Source organism: Papio anubis, chromosome 18 (assembly GCF_008728515.1).
Source record: "Papio anubis isolate 15944 chromosome 18, Panubis1.0, whole genome shotgun sequence".
In the NCBI taxonomy this organism is placed as follows: Eukaryota; Metazoa; Chordata; class Mammalia; order Primates; family Cercopithecidae; genus Papio; species Papio anubis.
Window position 1 is genome coordinate 39,570,458 of NC_044993.1, and position 16,709 is coordinate 39,587,166.

Sequence of the window (16,709 nt, forward strand, 5' to 3'; positions counted from 1 at the left end):
CCTGAACAAGTCTCTTGCCTGACCTGTGCCTTAGTTTTCCCTCTTGCAAAGAAGGGGCTGTGTCAGACCTCTGAGACCAGCTCTGGCCTAGTTGGAGCTGGACTAGGGGTGGAGGCTGAATCAGTAAATGAAAAGGATAAGGGACTGGAGAAAAACTGAAGGAAAAGGCTGAAGTTCTCACCTGGCCCCAGAGAGCCACTTCTAGGGATGGGTAGAAAGTTGTTCTTTGATTCTTTGGGACACAGCTAAGGTAGTGTTAAGAGGGAGATTCGTAGCATTAAATGCCCACATCAAAAAGTTAGAAAGATCTCAAATTAACAACCTAACTTCACAATTGAAAGAAATAGAGGAGCAAAAACAAATCAACCCCAAGCCTAGCAGGAGACAAGAAACGACAAAAATCAGAGCTGAACTGAAGAAAAACAAGACAACCATTCAAAAGATCAATGAATCCAGGAGTTGGTTTTTTGAAAAAATTAATAAAATAGGCCACTAAACTAATAAAGAGAGATCGAAATAAACACAATTAGAAATGACTAAAGGAATGTTACTAATGACCGCACAGAAGTAAAAAACAACCATCAGAAACTACTACAAACACTTCTACACACAAAAACTACAAAATCTAAGCGATGGATAAATTCCTGGACACACAATCCTCCCACGACTGAGCCAGGAAGAGACCAATAATGAGCTCCTGAACTGAATTAGTAATAAATAGCCTACCAATAAAAGGCCAGGACCTGATGGATTCACAGCCAAATTCTACCAGATGTACCAAGAAGAACTGGTACCATTCCCACAGGAACTATTCAGAAAAATTGAGGAGGAGGTACTCCTCCCTAACTCATTCTATGAGGCCAGCATCACCTTGATACCAAAAACTGCCAGAGACACAACAATAAAAGAAGAAAAAAAAGTGTTCTTTGTTCCTGAAATCCTCCCCTCCACTTCATTCATTTGGTTAAACGTTACCCTGATCAATCTCTCCTTTAAAATGCACCCCCAAGGCTCCAGCGGCCAGGGGTATGAATCCAGGTCTACTATGTCTCATGCCCATTCTAATGCTAGTTAGTGACTGCCCAGGGGGAGTTCGACCATGCATTCCTTCAGCAGCTGTGCACTAATGCCTTCTGTGCACCAGGCGCCAGGCCAGGTACCAAGAGGAAATTCTGCTCAGGAAATGAGCTCCCAGAAGGCAGAATCCTTAGCACTGCCCTAACCAGGGTATCTGCTAGGGCTCTGAACACAGTGGGTGTTCAGGCAACAGTGTTTATCAACTGACTAACCAATCAACCAGGATCCCCTGTTGGAGGAAGAGCCCTACTTTTTCCTCACTCTTGCTTGAAATTCCATTAGCGATTCATTTCTTTAAGCACTGCCCTCACTAGCCTCCCCCTTCAGAAGGGAAACACTTTCACGTCCACATTTAACAGATTTCTGATCCCTTTTCCCTTGAAAAGGAAGAACAGAAAGGGGAAGTCCAGCTGACCATGGGGGACCTCAAGTGGTGCTCGTCCTGCTCAGGACAAGAGGGTGCTGGCTGACTTCGCACATTGCCTAGGGCCCCACCCTGACAGTGGGTCCAGCATGACAGCAAGACATGAATGGGGCTAGGAGGTACAAGAAGAGCTCCGCAGACCTGGCACGGTGGCTCACATCTGTAATCCCAGCACTTTGGGAGGCCAAGGCAGGTAGATCACTTGAGGCCAGGAGTTTGAGACCAACCTGGCTAACATGGTGAAACCCCGTCTCTTCTAAAAATAGAAAAATTAGCCCAAGGTGGTGGCGTGTGCCTATAGTAGTCCCAGCTACTCAGGAGGCTGAGGCATGAGAATCACTTGAACTCGGGAGGTGGAGGTTGCAGTGAGATGGGATTGCGCCACTGCACTCCAGCCTGGGCAACAGAGTGAGGCTCGGCAACAACAACAAAAAAAGATCCATTTCACAGGCCCATGGACAGATACAACCCAGAGTAACCACTGTCCTGGAGGGGACAGGAAGGATGTGCATTTGAGTCTTAACTCTTAGGCTGCTAGTATTCTGTTTAGAAAGGCAGCATCCACAAGACAGAAAGCAAACTGGATTCACAACTTATACCAGGATTATTTCCAAAGACAGCAAGAAACTATGGGAGAATTATCGTATAATGCTATAGTGAAGATGGCCTTTTTATCCTGACACAAAACCCAAAAGCCATAAAGAAAAGACTGATAAATTCAGTTACATGAAAAAAAAAAAAAATACATGGTAAAAACTACCAAAAGCACAATCAAAAGACATATGACAGATTAGGGGAACATTCATGATTCACATCACAAGGAGCTAATCTCCTTCATATGTAAAAAGCTCCCACAAATCAAAAAGAAGACCAATAACCCAATAGAAAAATGGGAGAAGACTAGGAAGAGAAAGTTCATAGAAAAGACAATCTAAATGACTCTTAAACATTTGGAAGGTCCAGGCATGGTGGCTCACGCCTGTAATCTCAGCACTTAGGTAGGCTGAGTCAGGCGGATCACATGAGGCCAGGAGTTCAAGACCAGCCTGAGCAACATGGTGAAACCCCATTTCTACTAAAAAATATGAAAACTAGCCAGGTGTGGAGGTGCATGCTTACAATCCCAGCTACTTGGGAGGCTGGGGCACGAGAATCACTTGAACTCAGGAGGCAGAGGTTGCAGTGAGCCAAGATCATGCCTGTACACCAACCTGGATGACAGAGTGAAGCTCTGTCTCAAAAAAATAAATAAATAAATAAATAAAAATTAAAAAAAAAAAACAAAACCAACCCACAGCATTTGGAAGGAGGCTGACCACACTCCTTTGGGAGGCTGAGGGGGGGCGGATCACGAGGTCAGGAGATTGAGACCATCCTGGCTAACGTGGTGAAACCTCATCTCTGCTAAAAAATACAAAAAATTAGCTGGGCGTGGTGGCGGGCGCCTGTAGTCCCAGCTACTCAGGAGGCTGAGGCAGGAGAATGGCATGAACCCGGGAGGCGGAGCTTGCAGTGAGCCGAGACCGTGCCACTGCACTCCAGCCTGGGCGACAGAGCAAGACTCCGTCTCAAAAAAAAAAAAAAAAAACTACCATAGTAGCCAGGCACAATGGGATGCACCTATAGTCCCAGCTACTCGGGAGGCTGAGGCAGGCAGATCACTTGAGCCCAGAAGTTTGAGTCCAACCTGGGTAACAAAGCAAAATCCCCATCTTTAAAACAAAAACAAAACCACCATGGAAAACCATTTTTACCTAACTGATGGGCAAAGATCAAAGCATTTCATAAGTCTCATAAGTCTGTGTTGGAAACAGGCACTCACATTCCCTCCTGGGCAGGAATGTGAGTCAGTAGAATCCCCAGTGAAGGCAGTTTAATAATATCTAACCAAGTCACTAAAGGACATATATGCTTTTTGACCTACCAAATCCACTTTGAGTAATGTATTGTACAAACACTGTCACGAGTGTGAAATGACATAAGCACAAAATTAGTCATTGAAGCATTATTTGTAATAACAAAAGATTGAAAATAATATACCTATCAGTCAGGAACTGGTGAAATAAATTATGATGCAACCTTACAATGGAATACTATGCAGCTGTCAAAAAGCCTGAGGCCACTTGAAACTAATGTCACAGGGTATCCTGTGAAAAATCCACACGGCAATGCCTGGAACAAATAAAGATGGAACCGGGACACAGAAAAACCAAAAGTGTTGGTTTCACAGAGTGGATAAATCTCACTTCTCATTTTCAGTTTCTATTTCTATTGTCAGTGTATTGCTTATGTGACTTAAAAAAAAATGTCTAATAAGAAAAATGAATCCCAGATTCATCACACCTAAATTGCGTGACTTAGCCAAGTACAGTGGCTCATGCCTGTGATGTCAGCTATTCAGGAGGCCAAGGTGGGAGAATTGCTTAAGGCCAAGAGTTCAAGATCAGCCTGGGCAACATAGTAAGATGCTATCTCTAAAAAAATTTCAAAACTGAGCCAGGCACAGTGGTATGTGCCTGTAGAGCCAGCAATTTGGGAGGCTGAGGCAGGAAGACCTCCTGAGTTCAGGTCAAGGCTGCAGTGAGCAATGATTGTGCCACCGCACTCCAGCCTGAGAAACAGAGCAAGGCTCCATCTCACTCATTCATAAACAAATTAAATATTAAAAGAAATAATACATTACATGACCTGACAGATTCTCTGTGCCTCAGTTTCCTCATTTTAACAAAAGGAGAATAACAGTCCTACCCCACAGGGTTTTGAAAGGATTCAGTTGGGGGTGATGCAAGCAGTGTGCTGAGCCACTCCTGGCACAGAACACCCCAGTCTAGACGGCACGCATCACCAAGTTGTCAGAAAGGCCCATGGGGTGCGGAAGCCACCTGTCCCCTCCCCTCAACCCTGCCATGAGCCAGCAGCACTGGGGGTGAGGAGGCCCAGCCTCTGGGAGGTGGAGAGAACACTGGTCAGCAACTCAGGCCGGCTTTCCAGGGCCATGAGCGGCTGTGTGGGCTGACCCCTCCATGTAGGGCCTATCTGGGCCTCAAGGGAGTGACCGTCCCACCCAACCCAGGTCAGAGGGAGGTGGTGATGTTGGTCTGAGCTGGAGGGAGCTCACAGGTGACATCCCAGGCAGAGTCAGGTCCTCGGCCCAAACCTTCCAGGCGTGCTGGCAGGAGAGAGTGCAGTACCCAGGCCTCAAAACAAGCTCTGTGACCTCGGAGCCCAGCTGGGAGACAAACTGGGCCAAAAACCACCTGGCTGGTCATCTCCTCTGAGAACCTGCAGAGAACCATGGGGTGAGGCCCGTCCCCCTGACTACCCAAGGGTGGTGGGTGGGGGTGCACTCGCTCCATTCCATTTCTAGCCAGGGCAACTGACTCTGGGACCTTAACCTCCAAGCCCAAAGCCCACCTGCTGGGAAACAGTGGAGCTAGGATTCAAACCCAGGCCTGCCCCTCCTCCAAGGCCCAGTGCAGATTAACTCTCTATCTGCATTTCCTGAGGTGCATTCTGCCCAAAAGCAGGGCCATGAAAAGCTACATATGTGCAGCCACACACATCCACAGCCGTTTCTGGTCACAGGTGGTGCTGAGCTCAACATTCTCCTCTTCCCCATTTAAAGATCCCCCATACACATCAGCCAATTAAAGGCTCTGACAAGTCCTGTAGGAAAGCAGCCTGCTGAATTAAGCACAGCTGAACATTTCCCCATCCTTTTGTTAATGAGACTCTTTTTGCATTGAATCCCTAATGAACCTCCTTTGGGAAATGCTGACTTTGGAGTCTCCGAGACCCACCTAGTAACTCCTCCCCAAAGAGGACTCCCTGGGCAGCTGTGGCCTGTAGAGCCCATTAGCCTCGCCTTAATTGGCAGCCTCTAAAGCTCCTTAAGGCGGGGGGCCCCACGTACCCACCTCCACCTGACCCCAGGTTGGGCTAGCTGTGCACAAGGAGATTGCAGGTGCCGAAGGGACCAGCCCATGCACCTGCCTGTGGGCCAGGATACCCACCCTGAGCTTAGCCTTCCAGGTGGTGAGAGGAGACACCTGAGTGAAAGACCGGGGCTCTGTGGTGCTCATGGTCTCAACAGCGACCTCCCTAGGCAGTTTTCAGCTGGGAAGCACCTTGCCCTGGGGAAAAGCAAGCAGGAAAAGAGCTCCAAGTGCCAACAGGGCAAAGGGCTCCTGTCAAATTTCCTGCCTCTCCTGTGCAATGCAGAGGAGTGGCCCACCTGCCTCAGTTTCCCCATCTGCCACAGGTAAGGCAGTGCAGGGAATAGAGCCCTGGACTGAATGTCAGGTGATGTAAGGTATAGTCCCAGCTCTCCCTATCACCAACTGTGTGACTCAGGCAATTCTTCACCCTCTCTGGGCCTGACTCCCCCAGGGCAGGAAAGGCCTCCAGGGTCTCTGAGGTCCCTTCCCACTCAGACCAGCAGAGAAGCCAGTCACAGAGAGGTCAGTGGGAGAGGCCTCTCCTACCTGGAGCTCAGCGGGCCACTGATAGAGCCCAGCGAGGCGTCACTGCCTAGCCTGGCCTCTTGTCCCAACAGCAAGCCTAAAGCCACCACCTGGCCCAGAGGCCCCCAGTCTGGCCTCCACGACACCAGCTCGAAAAGCGCCTAACCCCAAACCAAGGCGCTAAGACCCTCACTTTCCCGAGGCTTCCTGAGAACCTGACCCAGGCCTACGGGGCACGAGAGACGCAGAGGGGACTGCCTCGTGAAGCCGCACCAGGAGTCCGGAAGAGCCCTGCTGCAGGGGAAGCAGCCCCACCCGGCCTCCCCAACCAACCACAGCCCCAGCTTCCGGCCCTGCACCCACACAGGGGCTCAAGAGCCCTCGCCATGGCTGTCCCTGGAGCCCAAGCCCCCATTCCTGGTCACTCACTCCTTCCTTCCACAAATCCTGCCCTTACGGAGCTATTGGGCACAGGAGGTCACTGTGATGGAGTCTCAGGCCACAAGAGCCCCATGGCCCCGGAAACCAGGCCTCCCACACCTACCCAGGACCCCCCAGAACACCAAGCCCGATCTCTGCTCACCCCTTGGCCAAAAAACGCCTCCAGAACTTCCCGGGCCTCCTCTGTGGCTGCCCGATTTGGCTGATTTCGGTTCCCCAAACAAGCCCCACCCTTTCATCTCCAGCTCCGGCAGTCTGAAAACACGCCCACCTCCTCACCTCCAAACGCCTTCTGCCTGGTGAACTCCTGCCCGCCCTTCAGGGCCAACCTGAGCTGCCACCTCTTCCAGGAAGGCTGCCTGGTCCCCTCCCAGTCTGGCCTTGTTCCTTAGCTTCCCCAGGGCCTGCACCTCCCACAGAAGCACAGGCCACCCTGACCTGTTACTACCTGGCTGCACGTCCAGCCATGCACTACCTAGCTCCCAAGATCTAATCCTGCCTGGTACGCGGGGACGTCAAACCCCATACTCCACAGATGGTGGGGTACAGCCAGCACTGAACTGGCAGCTAAGGACTGGGTCCCAACCCTGGAGTCCCCAGTCCCATCTGCATGAGCTCTGGCAGGTGACCTGCCTCTCAGGACTCAGTTTCTCACCGGAGCAATGAGGATGAAACCCCTCTCTCTGCTCCATGGCCTATTCTAGCAGTGAAATGACCTCATAGCTATAAAACCTCATAAACCCAGAACCACTGCACATGCAAGGGGGCCCATCCTGCCACCAGGAAAGAGGCCACTTGTTGGCGCCACCAGACCTCCATCTGCCAAGTGCCACTGAGCTCCCGCCTGCAGCAGGTGCAGGGTGAGGCGCTGCTGCTGCTACAACAAACAAGACAGGCACGGGTGCCCTGAGGAGCCCACGCCAGGAGGAGGGCAGAGTGTCATAAACGAGCCAAGTGAGGAAAAGAAATGCCAGGGCAGGGCAGTAGGGAAGGAAGGAAAGCATGGTGGTTGGGAGCACAAGCTCTGAGATCCAACAGCAGGCTGTGAATCTCGGCTCCACCATGGAGGAGCTGTGTGACCTTGGGCATGTTCCTGAACCTCTCTGGGCCTCAGTTTCCTAACCCACAGAATGGACTGGTAACAATACCCAGTTCTCAGGGGCTTAACGTAGACGTGGGCACACAGCAAGTGCCATCACCCAGGGCCACCCCAGTCGGCTCCAGACACCAGGGTGAGCAGGCTGAGAAATCGTGACATAAACAGGCACTGGGGACACACTTCAGTACCAGGGTCTCAGCCTCACTTCCTGCCTGCCCCCAAAGGGCAGCTCTGCTCTTGTACCCGTGCTCAGGAGAGCTGAGCCTGACAAAGGGATACAGAAGTGCAGGTCCCTGCCCCCAGGGGACGGAGCAGTGTCTCCAGGGAGTCTTGGTATATCAAAAGAGGCCACTTCCCATTAGCCCGGGCCCCTTAAAATAGCTCCTTCACACAACTTAAAAGGGTTCCTCCTCCCAGTCAGATGGGGTACCTACCGGAGACAGGCTTGGGGGGCCCAGGAGCCAGATGCACACACACAGAAGGAGGTCTCATCCCAGCCTGTACCAGCACCCTGGACCCCTGCTCCAGCGAGGAGATGCACAGGAGGAGGGAGACCCAGACCCTGAAGAACAGCAGCAGGACCATGACAAGCCCACAAGACTGGCCCCCAGTCCACACCCTCCCATGAGTGAGGCGAAGGGGCGTGCTTGTGAGTGGGGCAGGGCCTGCCCCTCCAACATAACTCCCACCAGGAAGACACACCAGCCCTGAGGCTGCAGAGCTCCCTGGGCCTCAGTTTCCCCATCTGTGCACAGCAGCTGCACCCCAGCGTCCTAGGCTTCTCCCTGCCCAGCCAGTCGGTGACTCCAGGAAGCAATGACCTCAGTGAGCCGTGCCCAAGGCAGTGTGACTGAGTTGTTTCAGAGGCCAGCATGAGGAAAGCTGACCAGTTACAGGGGCAGGAAGGGCCTGGGGCGTGGAAGACAAAGCACCCTGATCAGGGTGCCCTGGGTCCGGTGGCCTCCAGGGATCTGGGCCCTAGAAGGCAGGTGGTGGCACCACCCACTGCAGGTCCCTTCTGCCTCCCGGGAACACGAGCTCCTCCCCAGGGGACAGGCCTGTGTCTGAGGGTCATGGCCGCTCCTTCTGCCCCGTCACCTCCAGTAGGTCCCAATGCCCAGGGAGGAGGCAAGAATGGGCAGAGCCTGGGGCCAGGAAACACAACTGGAAACTGGGGTGCCTGCACCAAAGACCTCCTTTGGCTTCCCTTTCCTTCAGCCCCAGTCGTGGGGTCATCCTGCCAGTGGTCAGCAGTGGTGGAGGAGACAGGGACATAAACGGAGGAATGGCAAGAAGAGGGTATCCCGGCATCCCTCGGGCTCTAGCCACAGCAAGACAGGGGCTCAAAGCAAGGCCAAGGGGGTGGGGGAGGTGGCTGAGTGAACGGCTTAGGAGCAGAGCCAGCTGGGTCCCCTCGTCTCCCCATGCTGGAGGACCCCTGAAGGAGGCCCTCACCTGGGGTCACAGCCAAGCAGCGGTTGGGGGGAAAGCCCCAGGCAGCAGGAACTGTGGGGGCCAAGGGTGGGAAAGGGGCAGGAGAGAGCCAAGCTGGGGGTGAAAATGTCAGGGGGGCTGGCCCAGAGCGGATGATGGGGACAAGTGGCGGGAGTTGGGAGGGAAGTCAGGCCCGGTCTGGGAGGGCCTCACAAGCCAGGAGAAACTGACCAGATGGCTGTGCTCGAGAACAGGGAGGACCTTCTCCCAGGCTCAAGGTCAGCCGTCCCCACCCCATCCTAACGCAGAGTCTGCTCAGGTTCATCTCGGCAGCACTGGTCTGTGCTGTGCTCAGAAAATGCCTGTGAAATTGGCCCATCGAAGAGGACAGACCAGGTGTGGTGGCTCATGCCTGTAACCCCAGCACTTTGGGAGGTCAAGGTGGGAGGATATCTTGAGCCCAGGAGGTCGAGGCTGCTGTGAGCTACGATCAGGCCACTGCACCCCAGTCTGGGCAACAGAGCCAGATCCTGTCAAAATGAAAAATGAGACAGCAGGTGGCAGCAGGAAAGCACAGTCCTAGATGTTCCAAGGAAAAGGCCACCGAAGAGGAATGGAGCTCTAGTCCCAGACTAACCGCCTAACCCTTCTCTACCCCAATATTGGTCCCTTCTAGAAAGGCTTCCAGGCTTCCAAGGGAGAGCGGGGAATGGAGGATGCTTCGGCCAAGCAGGTCTGCACTCAGGGTTGGGCAATGCCCTAGCCATGATGTGGCCAGCTGAGAAATCCATGGGCAGCAGCAGGTCAGGCTAGATGCCTATGGCAAGCCGGGCAACACTGTGCCACTGTCCTTGGTGGGGAGGGGGCCACTGGACAGATGAGGGGGCTGGCGGGATCCCCAGCACACACAGCTGGAGGGACTCCAGCCACTGCGTGGCAACCTCTCAGCCTGGGCATACTAGTCTCCGGTGCCTGGGAAGGGTTTTCACCCAGCTAGCCCTCCCATTAACCTACCTGAGCCCTGCCGTCAGCCCCATTTTACAGATAAGGAAACCGAGGAACAGAGAAAATGATTAGCCCAAGGGATGCAGGTGACAGGGAGGCTGTTCAGCTCAGCCCTGCCAGCCTGCACCTCCCCGGCTCCCCCAGGAGGTCCAGTCTCCCACCCAAGGCAGGACAAGGCGGACGAGAGCCTCGTGACACCGACAGTGACGAGCACTTCCACTTAGGTAGTGCCTCCGCTGTGCCAGGCGCAGAGTGTGCATCAGCTCGTTTAATCTTTACAACCACCTGATGCAGGGGGTACCTTTACCAACCCATTTCACAGATGCAAGAAACAGGCTCCACCCCTTGTTCATCTCACACGCTGTTGGGAGGAGGCAGAGCAGAGCTGGAACTTGGGCCACCGGACCAGAGCACAGTCCAGTTCTGCCTGCAGGCAGGGGGCTGGACCGGATAACTTCTGGAAGACCCCTGCTTCTCTGGCTCTTGTTCGGATGTGGTCTCATTCTCTAGTTCCAACTAACTTTCAGCTCTTGGCTACATGTGTGTGTCTGTCTGTCTGTCTGTCTATCTATCTATCTATCTATCTATCTATCTATCTATCTATCTATCTGAGACAGGGTCTTGCTCTATCACCCAGAGTGGAGTACAGTGGCACAATCTCAGCTCACTGCAGCCTCCACCTCCTGGGCTCAAGCAATCCTCCTGCCTCAGCCTCCTGAGCAGATGGGACTACAGGCATGCACCACCATGCTAGATAATATTTGTATTTTTTTGTAGAGTTGGGGTTGTGCCATGTAGCCTAGGTTGGTCTCAAACTCTTGAGCTCAAGCGATCTGCCCACTTCAGCCTTCCAAAGTGCTGGGACTGCAGGTGTGAAACATGGTGCCTGGCCACACGTGTCTTTTAAAAAGTAGTAAATGCCTTCCCCGCACTCCATGAAAGGCTAGAATGGGCTGCTTTGATACAGGCATCCACTGTGACCCACTCTGCATGCTCCCTCAAAGACCGGGAACTTTCTCCAGTGGGGTTAAGGACTGCCCTCTCTCTGGGCAGTGGGAGAGGTGGGACAGGGGATGCTGCGTCACCTCAGTATGAACAAGTCCACATCCTCTTCCTCCAGGACAGCAGGAAGGAGGCAAGGAGCAGTGCTGAGGGACAGGCCATCCGGCCACCTCTGTGACCCTTGCAATGAGAGGGAGTGGACAAACCGCCTACCTCCCGGCTAAGGCACGACCCAACCACATGTCCAGGAAAGCACGTGAGACAGCCCACCCTGGCCCAGCCACGGAGAAGGCCTCTTCCTACCACGTCCCTCCCGCAGTGGGCCCAGCGAAGGCCAGGCACAGGGCGGGGTAGAGGAGGCCCTCACAGGAGCCCAATTCCTCATCCTCCCAGTAAGGACTACCCCCGTGAATCCCTCAGCACCAACCAGAGCCCCTGTTCTCAGCTTTGCCCCATCTGATCTCGCCAAAAACACAGTGTCCTGGCCCTGACTCCAGGCTCAAACGTGGCAGCAGACCACACTGTGGTGGTCACAACTGGATGCCTGGGGACTGATCTGCTGGGTGATTCAGGACAGACAGCCCCTCTGGGTTGTCTATCCTCTGTAAACTGGAGGTGATTGTCACCTACCACATGGAGCGGTGGAGGAGGTAGGGAATGGGTCAAATCAGTAGCTATACACTGTAGAGGGGGTGCATGTCCCCAGTGCAACCACTGAGTCAGACTTTTGTCTCTTTTTAAAAATTTATTTATTTATTTTGAGACAGGGTCTCATTCTGTCATCCAGGCAGTGGCACAGTCATGGCTCACGACAGCCTCCAACGTCTGGGCTCAAAGGATCCTCCTGCCTTAGCCTCCCAAGTAGCTGGGACTATAGGCACATGCCACTACACCTGGCTAATTTTTGTATTTTTTGTAGAGACGGGGTTTCGCCATGTTGCCCAGGCTGGTCTCGAACCCCTGGGCTCAAGTGATCTGCCCACGTTGGCCTCCCAAAGTGCTGGGATGTCTTCTCTTTTTGAGACTCTCCTGTGGCCTGTCCCGAGGCCGCACTCCAGACCACCTTCTACTGCCTGAGCTCTCCCTGCACCAACCTCCATGGCCTCAAGCAAACCTCCCTCAAGCAGATCTAGTCCTGGCAAAGAGATTCTGCAATACCAGCTTCACCCTCATCGCTAGGAAAACAGCTGCTAGTAAACAGCTGCTTCTTTCATGAAAACAGCACTAGAGGGCTGGGCGTGGGGCTCATGCTTGTAATCCCAGCACTTTGGAAGGCTGAGGCGGTAAGATTGCCTGAGCTCATGAATTCAAGGTTTCAGTGAGCTATGACCACTCCACTGCACTCCAACCTGGGTGACAGAGTGAGACCCTGTCTTTAAAAAAAGAAAAAAAAAAGAAAGAAAGAAAAAAAAGAGACTGGGGGTGGTGGACTGGGGGTGGTGGCTCACACCTATAATCCTAGCACTTTGGGAGGTCGAGGTGGGTGGATCATTTGAAGTCAGGAGTTCGAGACCAGCCTGGCCAACATGGTGAAACCCTGTCTTTACTAAAAATACAAAAATTAGCCAGGTGTGGTGACGCGGTACCTGTAGTCCCAGCTACTCAGGAGGCTGAGGCAGGAGGATGGCTTAAGCCCAGGAGGCAAAGGTGACAGTGACCCGAGAGGGCACCACTGCACTCCAGCCTGGGCAACAGACAGAGACTCCATCTCAAAAAAATAAAATAAAATAAATAAAAATAAGAAAGAAAGAAAATACCACTGGAGAGCTACCTCCACAAAGTTCACACCTTCCCTTCTGAAGGCCACAGAATCTGGAACAATCTGAGAGCCTCCCCTCCCCCATACCCTGCACCAGGAGCTGCAGGTAAACCTCGGGAACCCAGGGCCTCTGGAGGTGGGAAGACAGACAGCTGGGTGGGAAGTGAAGGCTGTGCACAAATGCCTTCCTGAGCTGCAGCCCCCCTCAGCCTCCTGGACTTCCTGCAGGGCCGGCACTTGGCACTTCCTCTAAAATTGGCTGGCTTGTCACTTTTGTGTCTTCTTTGGCCTCGTCCAAGACAATAATACAGTCAAGACGTCACAATGTCAATGTCCTAGTTACAGATTTTTTTTCCCTAAGACAAATACTTAGATTTTAAATGTGTCCTTCCACCTACAGGCTAGAACCCCCTGCGATTCCCTGGGCAGCCCGGTCCTCACTCCGAGAAACACTGGTGTTGAGTCCACCCCTCACAGCCTCCACCTGCACGTGGGTGACGCTAGTGAAGGCCCACGGTCATACAGCTCTTCCAGACACATCCAGCCCACACTGGCTGCCTGTCCAGGCCTTGGAGCCAGGGCCCCTGTCGCAGGCGGCCCAGCCTGGCCCCCACCTCCAGGCCCTCGGCTTCCCCCTCCTGGCCCTCCCTTCTCCCCTTCAGCAATGGCTGGCCAGGAAGGAAGCCCCCAGCCCCAGACGTCCCTGCCCTTGATCCTGCTGTGATGACACAAAGAAGAGGCAACTGCCTCACCCTCTGTGCACACATGTTTAGATGAATGCATAGAAAGCTCCAGAAAGACCCACTCCAGATGGCCCATGAGGTCCCTGGGGGATGGAGGACATGCGCTGCAGGGAAAGGGAAAGCAGTCTGCTTCTCGGAGGCATCTTGGTTCGCCGACCCTCAGGCATGCACCCCTTTCAGAGGTTTTGTTTGTTTGTTGTTTTATAATTTCATAAAATTAGTTGAATTGCCCTTCCCTTGCCAATGTTTCCTTTCATTGAGAAAAGTCATGTGTGCTTGTAAATGTAAAATTACACCCTCGAGAAGGAGTGTGGACATTCGAGAGTCTATGGTTCCTAGAATTCCAGATGGAACGGGCCAGATGCACAACATCGAGATCACAACCGCACTTTCTTGTCAGGCTGGGAAAAGCCAGTGACAAGTCGCCTCTGGTCCCCTGTTGAGGAGTCGCCTCTCCCAGCTGTCTGCCCAGTAGGCTCCCGGAGCCTCCTCCTTCTCCAGCCCAGACCCTGCCCAGTGCACTCCCAGGCCAGGCTGCCGGGTGAGCTGCTTCCCACCCACCGTCCAGCCCCGTCTCCGGGGGCTCAAGCCGCTAGGACTGGTGACACTCCATCCCCACACCCCGCTTTTACCTGGCTCTCCTCCTGGGCCCCAGCAGCTGGCCAGGGTCTGCAGGGAGGTGGCCCGGCCCTCGCCTGCCCTTCCTCAGACGCGTCCAGGCTCACCCATCCGAAGGCTCCTTCCACGCTACCTAATGAGAGTGAGTCACATCTGGGACCCACCACTTCCTGCTCTGGCGGCGGCGGCAGCAAGGCTAAGGCACAGCCCGCAGCCCAGCTTCTCAGGGTATGCAGGGCCCCCTCCCCCAGCCACAGTGTTGCTCTCTGCAGCCTGGGAGCTGCCAGGACTGGGAGCTATCGGGCTCCAATGACTTCACGGAAATTTGAAGCTTGAAGCTGGAACAATTTTGAAAAAAAAAAAATATAATAATAAAACAAGCACCAAAAACCTCCATTAGAAGCCCCAAGACAACTGTTCGAAGTGGGGAGCAAATGCATCCTTAATGAACAATTAGCAATTAGCCGCCTGACCTGAGCCTCCTGCGGGCTCTGACGCTCACAGACAGGCCCCCGCGCCTTCCCAGGACTCAATTTCCCTGTCTATGTAGTAAGGTGGCCCCGTCCACCTCTGAGAGGAGCCCAAGAGATGGCCTGAGAGGTCAAAGATCTTCTAGTCCAGCCCACTGCCTCTCCATCTCACCTGCGCTCCCACGCTGAGAGCAGGGCAGGGGTGGGCCCATCCTTGGGGCTCCTATTCCAAAATCAGAGTCCCTGGAGAACCCCAGCATCCCTTGGCACCATGAGGCCAGGAACCAAACCCCAGCACCCCTTCTGCTGTGCCAGGCCTCAGTTTCCCCACTGGGATCATGGGGCGCTCAGTGGTGAGGGAGCAAATCAGGAGAGGCTGGGAGGAGGGAGTGGAGACTCCCAAATCAGAGGGGGAGGCGTCCAGCCCGCTGGCCACAGCAGCACCTGGTCCTCAGGGAGCCCTTCTGAGCATGTGATTGGCATCCTGGGATTACGAGCTCTTCAAAGCAAGGGTGTACCTCCTCCACCTCCTACATCCAGGGTCAGACACACCTCCTTCCAGCCCCTGTACTTTCCTCCATCACAGCACCTCTGTGCTGTGACCATTGGTTGCTGATCTGTCTTTCCTAGGTTATATCCTTGGGGAGGGCAGAGTTGGGAGGACAGCTGTAATGTCAACAGCTGTGTCCCCAGCATCCAGCCCCAGCTGGTCACAGAGTAGACATCCCACGCATACCGATCAGGTGAAACTGAACATGATAAGTGCTGTCTCTGTGCCAGGCCCCTGAAGGGGACTAGCAGGTGACCTAAGGTCTGCCATCTGGTGGAGACAGGCATAGGACTCACACAGGGCTCCAGGCTGCTCCAGAGGCCACAGGAGGGAGTGGGAGACCTCAGGGGAGCCTCCCCATCAGTGTTTTTTTTTTTTTTTTTTTTTTTTTTTTTCTGAGACGGAGTCTTGCTCTGCTGCCCAGGCTGGAGTGCAGTGGCCGGATCTCAGCTCACTGCAAGCTCCGCCTCCCGGGTTCACGCCATTCTCCTGTCTCAGCCTCCCGAGTAGTTGGGACTACAGGCGCCCGCCACCGCGCCCGGCTAGTTTTTTGTATTTTTAGTAGAGACGGGGTTTCACCGTGTTAGCCAGGATGGTCTCGATCTCCTGACCTCGTGATCCGCCCGTCTCGGCCTCCCAAAGTGCTGGGATTACAGGCTTGAGCCACCGCGCCCGGCCTCTCCCCATCAGTGTTGCCCTCCTATCAGCAAATGTCTCCCCAGCTTGGGTGAACAAGAGCAGAGAAGGAATAGACATCATCATCATCAAGAGAGGGGAAAGACAAGCTGCTGACTAGGAAAATCACATCCTATATAACTGACAAAAGACTCCTCCCTAGCGTATATAAAGATCTCCCAGGCCGGGCACGGTGGCTCACACCTGTAATCCCAGCACTTTGGGAGGCTGAGGTGGGCGGATCACCTGATGTCAGGAGTTCAAAACCAGCCTGGCCAACATGGCAAAATCCCGTTTCTAATAAAAGCACAAAAATTAGCCAGGCGTGGTGGCATATGCCTGTAATAATCTCAGCTACTTGGGAGGTTAAGGCTGGAGAATTGCTTGAACCTGGGAGGCGGAGGCTGCAGTGAGCCGAGATCACGCCACTGCACTCCAGCCTGGGCAACAGAGTAAGACTCTGTCTCAGAAAAAAAAAAAAAAAACCTCCCACAAACCAATATGAAAAAGACAAATGGCCCGATTAAAAGATGAACAGGAGACTTACACAGGTACTTTGACAAAGAGGATGCCAAAATGACCAATAAGCACATGAAAAAGGCACTCAACACCATTAGTCACTAGCAAATTAAAACCATATAGAGATTCCACCGTATCACTAGAATGGCTAAAATTAAAATGAAAATACCAAGTGTTGACAAGGAGGAGGAGCAGCTCTTCACTCTCATGTACTGCTGGTGGGAATGTAAAATGGAGCCACGATGATGAAAACTGCCTGGCAGTGTGGACAAAAGCAAACCATATGCTTCCCCAATGACTCAGCAACTCAATCTCAGGTATTTACCCAAAAGAAATGAGTACACATGTCCACAAATGACTTCTATCCAAGTGTTCAGAGAAGCTTTCATCCTAACAGTCAAACTGCAAACCCAAACATCCTGCAATGAGT

At 53.3% G+C, this 16,709-nt stretch overlaps 1 protein-coding gene across 7 annotated transcripts in view; it reads right to left on the reverse strand.

Annotated features, from left to right (window-relative positions):
* Positions 1–16,709, reverse strand: part of ADCY7 (adenylate cyclase 7) — a 73,613-nt gene that overhangs the window by 37,665 nt on the left and 19,239 nt on the right. For 2 of the 7 annotated variants that reach the window (XR_002519227.2, XM_021931948.2), the window contains exon 1: positions 14,080–14,240. The exons of 1 other annotated variant lie outside the window; for it this stretch is intronic. The gene's annotated coding sequence lies outside the window, so the exon portion shown is untranslated. Of the gene's footprint in view, positions 1–6,547; positions 6,661–14,079; positions 14,241–16,709 lie in introns of those variants that run through there. 4 more of the 7 variants (XM_021931945.2, XM_021931939.2, XM_021931943.2 and 1 more) reach the window with 4 other exon arrangements.